Genomic DNA, 14,716 nt, shown 5'->3' with positions numbered 1-14,716 from the left:
GCTACTTTTGTGACCTTTACTTTTCCTTTAATGTATTTTTCCTGCCCATCCATGCAAAATAGATTCATGTGTACCAAGGAAAAGGGAGGTTTGGTAACAAAGAGGGACAAGCTGATTTAGTACTTTGCACAGAATATAAAAACAGATAAAGGGGGCTCCCTTACACATCCGGTAAGTTGGCACAGACCACAGGCTTGGAGGAGGCAGCACTGCAAGGCCAGACAATGTGGGACGCTGGTGTTCAAAGAGCCAGCCAGGGAATGACAGACAGTTTGGGCCTGCTGTTGTTAGTTGAAAGGCCACTGCGTTCCTGCCATGGGAACAGAGTGGACAGTAAAAGGAGAGACTCATGTGAGGAGTGACACAGCAACTCAGCCACGGACTGTCCATGGAAGGTTGCAGAGGAAAGGCACCATTAGTCAAAGTGTGAAAAAATATTGTAAATAAAATGTGATGACAACAGAACCATTCCTGAGCTGCCCGCCTTGCAGTGTCCACAACATCTCAAAAGCCTTCTTAAAAGGAATGCATTTTTTTTTTTGTTTTTACTTCAGAAGACGAATGCCATTTGAATGCATCAAATTAAGAAACTCCTTCATTGTTAACACTAAACTTCTCTCCTGTTGTTTTTGGCTGCGGTCCACTAAGATATCACCTAGGACAAGGGAGTCCAGATCCAGACTAATAGTCATAATACAAGTCAACATCCCTTTCTCCCCACAGTAGAGTGCTATGGTTAATTGGATTGAGGATAAAAATGCTTTTAAGTTCAAGGAACTTCCTAGACTCAATATGGAACAGCACATCAGTAAAGCAGTCCTACTGGCCTGAACTTATTACATTGGGTAAGGGTCACATTTTCTAAATGGATTGTTCTATTTTGTGTCCATGTGAAAATTCTCCATTTGGTAAGGCTCAGTTTGGATTAAATTGGATTTTAATGGCTTCATATACTGCATTTTTGTCAGCGTCAAAGCATTTTACAAATTAACAATGCTGAATATAGTGCACATGCAGTTTCATAAAACAGCAACTCGGAAGTTTTAACAATTAACGAAAGCCTAAAGTGATGTAACAGTGGAGAACTTGCTGCTGGTATCCAAGAATGACTCTAGCAAAACAGTTCATGGCAAAGATCAAAGAAATTCAAGATCAGCACAGTCTAATTTGTTTGTGCTATGGCAGGAAATCTATAGAATATATAGCAGTTCTGTGCCATAAGAACAAGGGAGATAGTAAAGAAATCATGTCCAGGATCCATGCTCAATGGGACTGAAAACTGTTGAATTTCTCAGACCTCAGAATCTCATGGTAAATAAAGAAGTTGAGAATATCATGAAATTTGTTTTTATATCAACAAGTCAGGCATATTTTTCATATTTATTTCACATGTTCATGTTTAGCTCCAGCAACCAGTCAAGAAATGTCCTAAGTTAGTTCAATAAAAAGATGCTTTTTGAACTATTTGATGATATATATGTGATTTTTATGAATATATATGTATTTCTTGTAAACCGCCTGGTTAATAGGCGGGCTAGAAATGTTGAAATAAATAAATGTCTTGTCTATTTTTGTTGAGTGACCTTTATTTCTATGCATTCAAGTGGACTAAAACAGTGACTGCTGTTCATCCATGTTAGATAGAAATTGAGTGGAAAAATTATTCTTTACTATTCTCTATCAAAGAAGCACCAATATATATTAATGGTGTTGGAGAGAAGGTAAGTGGTTTAAAACCAAATTCACCACACATTCAAACATCCCAACTTGGGACAATAATTTATGTGATACAGATTTCATCACCATCTCAAACTCATTCAATGTCCTTTAAAAACTTTTTTTTTCAATTGTATTTTTAAAAATTCAAAATGAAAGACAAAACCACATCATAAAGTGACTAAAAACATGAAGTTGCACTTGTCTAACAAAGTTTATGAGAGGGACCACATCCTCAGCCAGCATTATTAAATCCTTGTAGGTGTGTGCGCCAACCTAGCTGTTGATTAACCCCTGGATTCTATAAATGGCACCCAAATATTCTCACCCTGATTTCGGTGTGATCCAGAGATACAGGCACAACCTAATTGATTAATGAACCAATTAACATCAATAATTGGATGCTAATTATTGACATTATTTGGCATCAATTAGGGGTTACACACCCATAATGCACAATCCGAAAGAGGGTGTGTGGCCATGGGTGGGTCAGGGGCCTTCTCAAAGATGCATGCAACCAGGATTTACACCAGTTTTCAGCTGGCATTAGTCCTTGCACCCAACATTGGACATAGGAATCCCCAACAGGTGATTTTCAATAAAGGGTGCTCATCCCCGAATAGCATTTCCTGGCACCTAGTTTTCAGCATCATTTACAGAATCCAGCCCGAAATGAATTTGAGGCGGTGATGAAATCTGCACTACAAAAATTCGTATCCCAAGTTGGGATATTTGAATAAGTAGTGGTTTGATTTTGAGCCTCTAACCCTCTGTTCAACATCATTACAGTATATTGGTGCTTGTTTGTTAGAGAACAGTAAATAATTTTTTTTTGTAAATTGATGATATTTAATTAAGGTGGATATAGGTTTGTTATATTCAGCCTGCAATGGTAATCAACTAGCAAGCTACTTCTAGCTGTGGACTGAACTAACCCCATGAATTCAATGCCAGGGCATGTGTGGTACCTGGTATTGAATATGTGGGTATGACTGCTGACTTGGAAGTTAACAACTGGTCACCGGCTGATATTCAGATTGGTGCCTGGTTAACCTGCTGAATAAACTTTATACACTCACTAGCCGGTTTGTGGACTGAAAATCACTGCTAACTGGCTAAGTTTCCACTATGCCCTAACTCTACCCTTGGACTGTCCACAAAGTAGTCAGTGTCAGCATAGGTGGTTAGAGGGGATATTCAGCAGCACTACCTGGATTAAATACCACTGAATATTCCCGGATAGTCTCTCCTGGCCATTTAAATTGCTTTGAATATTGACCTCTCAGTTTCAAATATCACTGGATAGAAATTGAGCTATAGCAAAGGAATGATCTGTCAGAGAAATGGACTATGATACTGGTAAAGTTCTGGGACACGAGCTCAAGGTTGTCACTGATTTGCTGTGTGACCTTGGGCAAGTTGCTTTTTATTCCCATGTTTCTAAGACCTGATTGATAAGTCATATGACTTAATCTGGCTTTAAGAACATGAGAAATGGTACATTGGATCAGACCAATGTACCATCAAGCCCAGCATCCTATTTCCAGCAGTTGCCAATCCAGGTTGCTTCGAAGAAGTACCCAACAGATCCTAATGGGGAGGTCCATTCCCTGTGGCTCACGCCCAGCTCCTGGTAATAAGAATTGGAATTCCCCAACCCTACCTTGTTTGTACTTGTAAATTGATCTATCCTCCAGAAAGGTACTCAAGTTCTGCTACATTGATAGCCTGGCCATATTTAGCAACAAATTTTACAGCATTGACCGAGAAAGAAAAACACTTTCTTGAATTTGTTTTAAATCTGCTTAGTTATGCATTGGCTGAGAAAAAAAACAAACACTTTATTGAATTTGTTTTAACTCTGCTTATTTCTGCCTTGGCTGAGAAATAACCCACTTTAGTGAATTTGTTTAAGTCTGCTTAATTAGGCATTGATTGAGGAAAAAAAAAAACATTTTATTGATTTTGCTTTAAGTCTGTTTAATTAAGCATTGACTGAGAAAAATACACTTTATTGAATTTGTTTTAAGTCTGCTTAATTATGCATTCACAGAGGGGGGGGGGGGGGGGGGGGGGGGGGGGGAAACAACAACATTTATTTTAAATCTTCTATCAGGTCTATGCAGTGTTGCCTGGATCTAATACTATTTGAAAGGGTAAATTGGCTTTCCCTATTAACTTGTTCTACATCACCAATGATTTTATAAATCTCTATCATATTCGCTGTCGGTCGTCTTATCTCCAAGTTGAAGAGCATTAACCTGTCAAGCCTTTCTTAATAATATATTCCTGGTCAATAAATGTGTATTTGGTTTTTGATTAATCGCCAAATCTCAGCAAGTTACAAAAAAAAAAAAAAAGACCACACAATTAGGAAAGGACTGTCAATTGAGATAGCACAGGAAAGAGACAGATAGAAGAGATAAAAGCAATCATACAATAATATAAAACTGAACCTGATCGCTGTTGCTGCCGTAGTTGACAGCGCTAACTCACATTAAAGGCCAAAGTAAAAAGTAAGTTTTCAAATTTATTTTGAACTGTTTCAGGAAGGATTCCAAACACTAAGGGCCTCGTTTACTAAAGTGCCAGTAAGTGCAAAGCCTGTGGTTTCCCCATACAGAAACAAATATTTACGATCAAGTCCACGCAATCCACACCCATTTCCCCACCTCACAGCAGGGTATGCATGTAGTGTATGCTATCATGTCAGTACAGTAGCAGTTATCATGGACTAATTCACAACATTAATAAAAGGCCCCTGTAAGATGTGAAAATTAAGCACATCCATATTAGTAATGCATTTTATCGATGTAATTCTGTATAAGCTGGCATTCCTTGACATATCAAAGTGTGAAATTTGGCCACCATATCCTAACATTTTGAGCTGCAACAGCTATGCACCTGGTTTTGCTTGTAAAATGTGAAACAGCTATTGGCAGGTAATCTATGACTTTTCTTTCTACTGCTTTGGCTGCAATAACACTTTGGCCATTTCATGTAGTTGTTGCAGGTCTTCTGTGATTCACCAATAGCTGCTGAGCCACAGTAGGCCCTGCAGCTGGTTGAAACCATAGTGTAAGACACATTCTGTAATGGTCTGTAAGGCAAAATTGCTCATAAAAAGAACCAAAGACAGTGGTCAGAAAACAGCAGCAAAAGAATAGCAAAGGAGATCAGTCTTCATGCTTGAAATGGTCGTTATTCATTTAGGAGTGACTTATGTTCTTAAATTGTTTCCTGTTTTATGTTTAATAGTTGCTGCTTAATGTCTTCTTGGAATTACTAATCTGGTCCAGCCAGGCAGGAACAATGGTACAGTGAATAAGAACCTTGTGTTTTCATGCCGCTGCTCTAAGAACAATGTCTTCCACAAAGTTTCTCAAGGAGGATGCAGTCAACAAACATTAGTTCCCTTCAGTCCCCCAACGGGAAAGCTTGGGTTTCCTGATATTTTTCACTTGTTTTATCTGCAATCTTGCCTGGACACAGCATTAAAGAGCAGTCACTTTCTTAGCGTTTATTCTTTCTGAAACATGAGACAATGAAACGGGATGTCTAACAAAGATTACATGGACCTAATTGTTGGTTCAAAATCCTCTCACTTGAACAAAAATGAGGTTGTTTTTATTTCAGCGTAGTTTTAATTCATATTTCCAGCAAATAGCTTGGTCAAAATAAGTAGTGACAATGACAAAATAAGCACCCAAGTTGAGGGCACAAATGGAAGTCTCTGATCTGCTAATGATGTCCATATTCATGAGGAGAAGTAGTTTGCAAGTCATTTACATGCATGAATTGTGCAGTGAACAAAACAACTATTTCACAAGCAGCACACATTTAAATACATATCCACTCCTACTCTATCTGAGATAATATTTAACCATTTCTCTAACCTCATATGCAACTTTCTTCAAATCAGTCACCATGCTTTCTAACTCTTCCTACTTTCGTACCCATCTATATATTACAACTTTGCCTTACCCTTCACTATCAATTTTAATGTTCTATTACGCATTGTGTTGACATTGCAAATAGTACACCATGCCATACTTTGTATTCTTAGTTGAATATTTTTACTGCTGTAAATGCCTATTGCTCATGTTTGATCTATTCTTACTGTACACTGCCTTGAATGAATTCCTTCAAAAAGGCAGTAAATTCTAATAAATAAATAAATAAATTAATTAATTAATTAATTAATTAAAGAGACAGCATCCCCGGGAATGTGTTTTGGTTGGGGGGAAGAAATAACATGTTTCAAATCCATGTACGTTATTGTCCATGAGAAAAATACTCACAAAGAGGTGCTAATGTAAAGTACCCACAACAAGCACCATATATCCTCTCTGAAAATTGGAGCAAAGCCATTGAGGGGTCCTTTTACCAAGATGTGCTGAAAAATGGCCTGCAGTAGTGAAGGCGCGTGTTTTGGGCACGCACAGATCCATTTTTCAGTGCGCCTGCACAAAAAATGCATTTTTATATTTTTGCCAAAAATGGACGTGTTAAAATAAAAATTGGTGCACGTCCATTTTGGGTTTGAGACCTTACCACTAGCCATTGACCTAGCGGTATTCTCACACAGTAACCGGGCGGTAATGACCTACGTGCATCAAATGCCACTTGGTGCACGTAGCGGATGCGCGCCAGAAAATAAAAATTATTTTTGGGACGCGCGTCAAAAATGAAATTACCACAAGAGCCAGGCGGTAACTCCAAATTGGCGCATATAGATGCTTATATGGCTTAGTAAAAGGGCCCCTGAGTAACTGTATCCATGAGCTGTGTCTCAAAATGCAACTTTGAAATTTGCCTTCCAAATCTCTGACAGCAATCGCATTCTGTAAGATGTTGTACTGTAGCTAGTAGAATCTGAGCATTTTTCTGAAGGTTGAATGCATTCACGTCCTTATGCTGCACAAGCTTGCCAGAAATGTGCAATGATCCCTACAAGAAAAAGCAGTTAATCCAGGCCTCCACTCTAAGTAAACCTATGGTGCAGGATACAGTAATAACGTGATCCAACTGAAACTGGGGGTTTTGCTACTGAAACCAGCTATTTCAGTCAAGGATATCATGGCATGGAAAGTTGCATAAAGCAAGTGCAATAGTGATGTCCGTGAACCTTATCTTTCCATACTCCTCCATACTGGGCTTGCACATTGCAGTCAGCTTAGCATGGTCTACGGGAGACCCAGTTTTAGTAAAGCCATCTTTAAGAAAAGTGTGTAACAGCATTATGCTTGTGTTTGTTACAGAAAAGATTGTACCTCAGTGTAATTATACTCTTGTTTTTCTGTTGATGGCATATCCTATATAATAATTCTCACCTCCAACGTTCTGTGCCTGGGACCCTGGCTCCCTAGGCTGGAGGTGGTCTGCTAGGCAGACACGCACTGATGTCACTGACGTCATGACAGCTGATTCCAAGGCAAGGGCCTCCCCCTGCCTCGGAATCAGCTGTCACCCCCTGCACTACGGCCCCCCTCGACCCCCCCTCCGCGAACCCGTCGCCCCCCTGGACTGCCGAAAACCACCCCCCACCGCCGTTGTGTACTACCTGTGCTGATGGGGGACCCAAATTTCTGACAGCCGAAGTGTTGTTGTGCCCTTCACGTTCTTTCCTCATCTTCTCTGGAAGTTCCTCTGCTGCGTGCATCTGACGTCAGACGCACGCAGAGGAACTTCCAGAGATGATGAGGAAGGAACGCGAAGGGCACAACAACACTTTGGCTGTCGGGGGTTTGGGTCCCCCATCAGCACAGGTAGTACACAACAGCGGCGGGGGGGCGACAGGTTCGCTGAAGGGGGGGGGCGAGGGGGGACGTAGCGCGGGGGGGGGGAGGAATTGCCTGCCTAGGGCCCAATTCCTTGCCTACAGAAACGGGCCTTTTTTACTAGTAGCTCAATAAAGACCTTTAAAAAAAACGTTTTGTAAACTTGCATTCTATTATATGGCATGTTCCTTTTCATGAAATACGTATTTCCTGGACTGGCTTAACCTTTCACAAACTAGGCAGTTGCCTAGGCCAGCAGTTTTTGTGGTCGGCAAAGAGCAATTACAGTCAAAAGCAAAACAAAGATCCTGACAAACTCAAAGAGTATACTTTAACCTGAAGGGAGATTGGGCAATTTTCACATAATTCACCTGGGTAAATGACTTTTGGAAATTGCCTTCATTTTACAGAAGCACTCCAGGAGGGGTGGTATTGGCTTATCATCATTGGGCCTGATATTTGGCACTGCTTAACTGGATAGGAGAGGCTTCTAACTAGTCAAGGGCAGCTGTCTGGGTCATACTCGGATTTTTAGATGCACATAACTGGATAGTGCTACTGAAAAACCAGGCAGACTGCCGTGCTGCTAACAGCTTAGTGGCAGGGTGGTCTGGGGGCAGAATCTGGGTTGGGCTGGGAGTTCACTGATACACAACAGTGGTACCCAGATAATTAGGTTCATTTAGGACAGCAAAGGGGCTGCTACCTGTTAGTTTCCCCAGCCTTGATACTATTTCAAAGGATAGAAATAACTGGTCGCTATTTAGCTGTTCCACGCCACTCATGATTTTACAAACCTGTCATGTTCCCTTCACAATCATGAAAGAAGCCAGAAGGTCATGATCCTCATGAAGGTGACAAGGATTCAAAAACAGTGAGGAATAACACCAAAAGGGAATCCAACCAAATAAAATAGGAAATCTGTAAGTCCTCAATTCAGCAACCAAGTTCTTCAATGTTAATAGTAGTAATCAATGATAATCTGTGGTACAATAGTCCATGGCACAAAAGACTCAGTCAACAAGGACTATCAATGACAGCACATGGCACAAAGCAAATGTTTATCAATGATAGCCCGTTGAACGAAGGACTCAACATGGCCATGTTTCAACAAGTCGATACAGGAGTCGATTATTCTATATAAAAGAACATCCAAAATGTGCTACTAAGAGTTTATAGACATCTATGCAACAATCAAATGAAACAAAATCAAATAAGACATATGCAATATAAAAAATATGTACAAATGAAGTGGACATAATAATGTAAGCACATAGTTATTAAAATTAAGAAATTAAATATGTATAGCTAATTTGATTGAGAGTATCTTTTTTTTGTTACATTTGTACCCTGCGCTTTCCCACTCATGGCAGACTCAATGTGGCTTACATGGGGCAATGGAGGGTTAAGTGACTTGCCCAGAGTCACAAGGAGCTGCCTGTGCCTGAAGTGGGAATTGAACTCAGTTCCTCAGGACCAAAGTCCACCACCCTAACCACTAGGCCACTCCTCCACACATCTTTAAGTTATAAAATTAAAAATTGTAACAGAGGACACATAAAACAAAATAAATACCATCTAGATGGTTATCAAAAAGGAGTTGTGTCAATTAAATTGAAATGATGAGTCTGTATTTATAATGTGGTCAAACGACTATGCACAATATAAATACAGACTCATCACTTCGAGTGACACAAATCCCTTCGGTACGTGTTGCTTTTCCCAGTAATATATGAAACAAAAAAGTGAGGAGAATGAGTGAGGATACCAAGAAAAATGTTTATTCACATAAAAAATGACCCGACACGGCCGTGTTTCGGCCAAAAGGCCTGCCTCAGGGGTCTTTATAACCTCAGGTAATTTGATGTGAAACGTGCACTCTGAAAAATGGTGTCGGTGAACCCTCTTGGGTCTCCTCTCCTCTAGACAAATTTTTAGATATTAACCAAAAAATAGCCTGTTGTACTCCTCTCGTAAAAACGGTTTGCAATTACAAAAATGCTATAATGCTATCCTCACTCATTCTCCTCACTTTTTTGTTTCATATCTCACGTTCCGTGAGGGATTTCACCTCCTTTTTGTTCTTTGCTTTTCCCAGTAAGACATTTGTCTTAACTGATCTGATTATTCACAATGGGACTCAATTCATTATCCCCCAAATTCAATATATTGCGCCTTAATTTCCACATGGAAACCAGAGCGTATTCTATAACAATGTGCGTAACTTAATTGTTTAACTAATCAGTGCTGTTAATTGGATGTTAACAAGCAATTATCAGTACTAACTGGCATTAATATTTATGTGCACAACTTGCTAAGCGAATTCTCTATTGTGGTGCGCCTAAATTCTAAGTTGCATAGTTGAAAAGGGGCATGGCTATGGGCAGGATGTAGGCATTTCTAAACATTATGCGCATTATTATAGAATACACCTGCTCTGTGCCTAATTTAGGCATCAGAATTTGTACCAAGTAAAACATGGCCTAAATGGATGCAACCAAATTTGGTCATGTGGAGAGGTGCTTGGCATATTCTATATACCACATGGAAATTTAATCCTATTCTATAAAATGTTGCCATACTTTAGAGAATACACCTAGTTGTATTTTTTTTACCACACAGCCTTTTCACGTGCCAGCTATAGAATCTAGTCCTATATATATTTGATAACCATGTCATTTAATTTCTTAATATATATTTTTCTGTAATTATGTGCTTACATTATTTTCAACTTCATTTGTACATATCATATAAAATGCACCTCCAACGTTCTGAAGCTGACTCCGTGACAGTGAAAGTTTAAAGGGTTTCACTGCTGTATCCATCTCCTGAATTGACGTCATGTACTTCCGGGTTCGTCACAAACAACATTGACCAACCACAGGATAGCAGCACAAGGCACAACCTCAACGTCTATAGCCTTCCCTTCGAGTTTGTTCCCTCAGCGTCCTGCCCTCACAGAAAGAGGAAATGACGTCAGCAGGTGGGACTCAGAGGGAACGAAGTCAAAGGGAAGGCTACAGACGGGCAGGGCTTTCAAAGACGCCGCCACTTCGACGGAGGTAAACAGGGGAGCGAGGAGAATCTCTGGGTGGCTGGAGGGGGAGCAGGGGAGAGAGGACAATCACTGGGTGCCTGGAGAGGGGGCAGGGGAGAGAGGAGAATCGCAGGGTGGCTGGAGGGGGGACAGGGGAGATAGGAGAATCGCTTGGTGGCTGGAGGGGGGCAGGGGAGATAGGACAATCGCTGGGTGGCTGGAGGGGGGCAGGGGAGAGATGAGAATCGCTGGGTGGCTGGAGGGGGGGCAGGGGAGAGATGAGAATCACTGGGTGGCTGGAGGGGGAGCAGGGAGAAAGACCAAAGATCCATCGAGCCCAGCATCCTGTCCCTGACAGCGGCCAATCCAGGTCAAGGGCACCTGGCAAGCTACCCAAACGTACAAACATTTTATACAAGTTATTCCCGAAATTGTGGATTTTTCCCAAGTCCATTCAGTAGCGGTCTCTGGACTTTTTAAACTCTGCCAAGCTAACCGCCTTCACTACATTCTCCGGCAACGAATTCCAGAGTTTAATTATGCATTGGGTGAAGAAAAAAATTTCTGTTTGTTTTAAATTTACTACACTGTAGTTTCATCGCATGCCCCCTAGTCCTAGTATTTTTTGGAAAGCGTGAACAGACGCTTCACATCCACCTGTTCCATTTACACTTGTGGTGGTAAGTGTGAGCCCTCCAAAACCCACCAGAAACCCACTGTATCCACATCTATGTGCCCCCATTCACCCGTAAGGGCTATGGTAGTGGTGTACAGTTGTGGGTAGTGGGTTTTGGGGGGGGGGGGCTCAGCACACAAAGTAAGGGAGCTATGTACCTGGGAGCAATTTCTGAGGTCCACTGCAGTGCCCCCTAGGGTGCCCCGTTGGTGTCCTGGCATGTCAGGGGGACCAGTGCACTAAGGATTTGGGTGTCCCCGACCGTATTATCGAAACGAAAGATGGACGTCCACCTTGTTTCGATAACATGGGTTTCCCCACCCCTCCACTGGGACATTTTGCGAGGACGTCCTCAGCAAAACTTGGGCGTCCTTTTCGATTATGCCCCTCCACGTGTCATCTACAAACTGTATTCTCCTCGCTTGTTGCTCCCTTTTCCTGATTATTTATTTAAAGGCAGAGTAGCACAGGCCTCACCACACATTCCTGGGACATTCTACTATTCTCATCTCTCTACTGAGAAAATTGACTATTTACTCCAACTCTCTTCCCTATCTTTGAACTAGTTACAAATCCACAGTAGGTCACTACCTCCTATCCCATCCCTTTTTAATTTCCTGAGCAGTCTCACATAAGGTCAGATACCTTCTGAAAATCATATACACATTATTGATCATATTTGGCACACTCTGACAGCATTTTTTCAAGACCAATACTGACAAATGGGATTCCCAAGGAGATTATACTACTGAGGAAATATTTATTTATTGATGGCTGCTTTTATACCCTGTATAAATGCTACGAGAATGGTATGGGATTTGCGTTACAAGACGTATGAGGAGAGACTTGTTGACCTGAACATATATACCCTGGTGGAAAAGAGAAACAGGGGTGATATGATACAGACGTTCAAATATTTGAAAGGTATTATCTGCAAACAAACCTTTTCCGGAGATGGGAAGGCGGTAGAACGAGAGGGCATGAAATGAGATTGAAGGGGGGCAGACTCAAGAAAAATGTCAGGAAGTATTTTTTCACGGAGAGAGTAGTGGATGCTTGGAATGCCCTCCCGCGGGAGGTGGTGGAAAAGAAAACGGTAACGGAATTCAAACATGCGTGGGATAAACATAAAGGAATCCTGTTCAGAAGGAATGGATCCTCAGGAGCTTAGCCGAGATTGGGTGGCAGAGCCAGTGGTGGGAGGCAGGGCTGGTGGTTGGGAGGCGGGAATAATGCTGGGCAGATATATACGGTCTGTGCCAGAGCCGGTGGTGGGAGGCGGGACTGGTGGTTGGGAGGCGGGGATAGTGCTGGGCAGACTTACACGGTCTGTGCAAGAGCCGGTGGTGGGAGGCGGGGCTGGTGGTTGGGAGGCGGGGATAGTGCTGTGCAGACTTATACGGTCTGTACCCTGAAGAGAACAGGTACAAATCAAGGTAGGGTATACACAAAAAGTAGCACATATGAGTTTATCTTGTTGGGCAGACTGGATGGACCATGCAGGTCTTTTTCTGCCGTCATCTACTATGTTACTATGTTATTATCCTTAACAAGCTTGGGTTCAATGTGGCTTACATCAAACTTTTAAACAAATTACAAGAGAACTATAAAGAAAATACAAAAACAATAAAAGGTAAAAACATCCAAGCAGTAAGATGACTCACTTTGAAATAGCAAATTAACTAAAAGAATATCACTAACTGTGGTGAGGAATTCATTAAATAAGAATGCTTTCAACAATTTATGAAATTTCAAGTAGCAACATATCTGAGTGACTTTGGTATGGAATTCCATTTCCTAGTAGTTTGGTATTTGAAGCTTGCATCATGAATAGATCAGCAACACAGAAATACAGAAGGTAGTCTTTCGACGTTGGAAGAGAATTATGTAAAGGTAATTCTAACAAGTATTGCATATAGTCAGTCAAAAAGACCAAATAAGATTTGATAAACAAGTACAAGTAGTTTAAAGCTAATTCTTGCATTTATTGGAAGCTAATGCAGTTTGATTAAAATAGGAGCTGACTTGGTGAATTGAGGGGCTTTACATATGAGACAAGTCACAGTATTTTGAGCTGTTGAAATTTTTTTGATACGAGAGACTTTTAGGCCGAGTAAACAGCATTACAGTAATCAAATTTGGATAGCACTAAAGATTGAACTAAAGAGTAAAAAGGCGAGCCTGTCTTTTCAATTTCCACAGAGAATTAAAGACACTAGAAATCACCACAGAAACCTTAGGTTCAAAAGATATTTTCATGGTGGTAGAAAAAGGGTAGGACACATTATCAATAGTGAAGTTTTTATCAGTCATTGGGTGGGCAGAACTGGTTAGGATTAGAAACTTTATCTTTATTCAGTTTTAATTTAAAATTGGCAGCCCAAAATTCCATCAGATCGAAGCCAGAGTTCATTCTAGGCAAGATTTCATCTAAGTTTTGTTTAAATGGTAGGTAAATAGTGACATCATTAGTATAAATAAAGGTATTAAAGCCATTTGATTCCAATAATCTACCTAGTGGAACCATCATTATATTAAACAGAATGGGAGAAAAGGGGGGACCCTGAGGCACCCCACACACAGAGAGCCAGGGTGAAGAAATGTTACCAGATAACTTTAATTGATATTGTCTTGACTTAAGAAACCATTGCAGGACTTCATCACAAATGTCAAACTGATCCATCAGACTCAGTAAAATATTATGGCCAACTGTGTCAAAAGTGCTGGTCATATCAAGTTGTAAAATCAAAATTCTTTTGCCCTGACTTGGGTCCATCCTGAAATTGGTTAACAAGGTGGTAGGAACTGTCTCTGTACTACATGCAGGTCTAAATCCCGATTGTTATACATGTAATCCTGCCTTTAGATCCCATGGATGACAGATATTCTTCCATGGTCCACCCAATTTCTCTGAGGTGGAAATGGAATTTTCAAGCTTCACCCAATCATCAGCTGGGGTCTAACTCATAGTCAAATATTTTTGCATATCCCACTCTGAATTTCCATCTTCCCCATTAGGATTATTTTAAAAAATGAAAACATTCACGCTGATCCACAAAGGTCAGCTACATTTTTTTTTCACTTTGACAGCTGTAAATACAGCCACCATTTCACTATTTCCCAGTACAATCAGTCCATAAAACTCTATTTTCTCAACAAGTTGCTTTTCTACCTACCTTCCCCTTCATTTTTAAACATTTTATTGGTTTATTTTTATATTTTTGTGCTTTTCATATTTTATCTATCTTATTTCCCCATTGTCTGCCTCTTCTTCAAACTGTCTAAAATTGAGTTTGTCTTTGGGTCCTTAGCATCTATCATTTCCCTTTGGCCCGGGCACCTTGTTGGAAACTTTCCTTGTAAATACTTCCATAAGTATATGATTCCATAACTCCATATCACTATTTAAGTAAAGGTGTAAATAATATTTCTTGTTCCGTAGGCTAGACAGATGACACAGCAACAAGTTAGAAATGTTTCCTTCATCTCTTATGTAAACCGCTTTGT

Source organism: Microcaecilia unicolor, chromosome 11 (assembly GCF_901765095.1).
Source record: "Microcaecilia unicolor chromosome 11, aMicUni1.1, whole genome shotgun sequence".
Lineage (NCBI taxonomy): Eukaryota > Metazoa > Chordata > Amphibia > Gymnophiona > Siphonopidae > Microcaecilia > Microcaecilia unicolor.
This window is presented reverse-complemented; position numbering follows the sequence as displayed.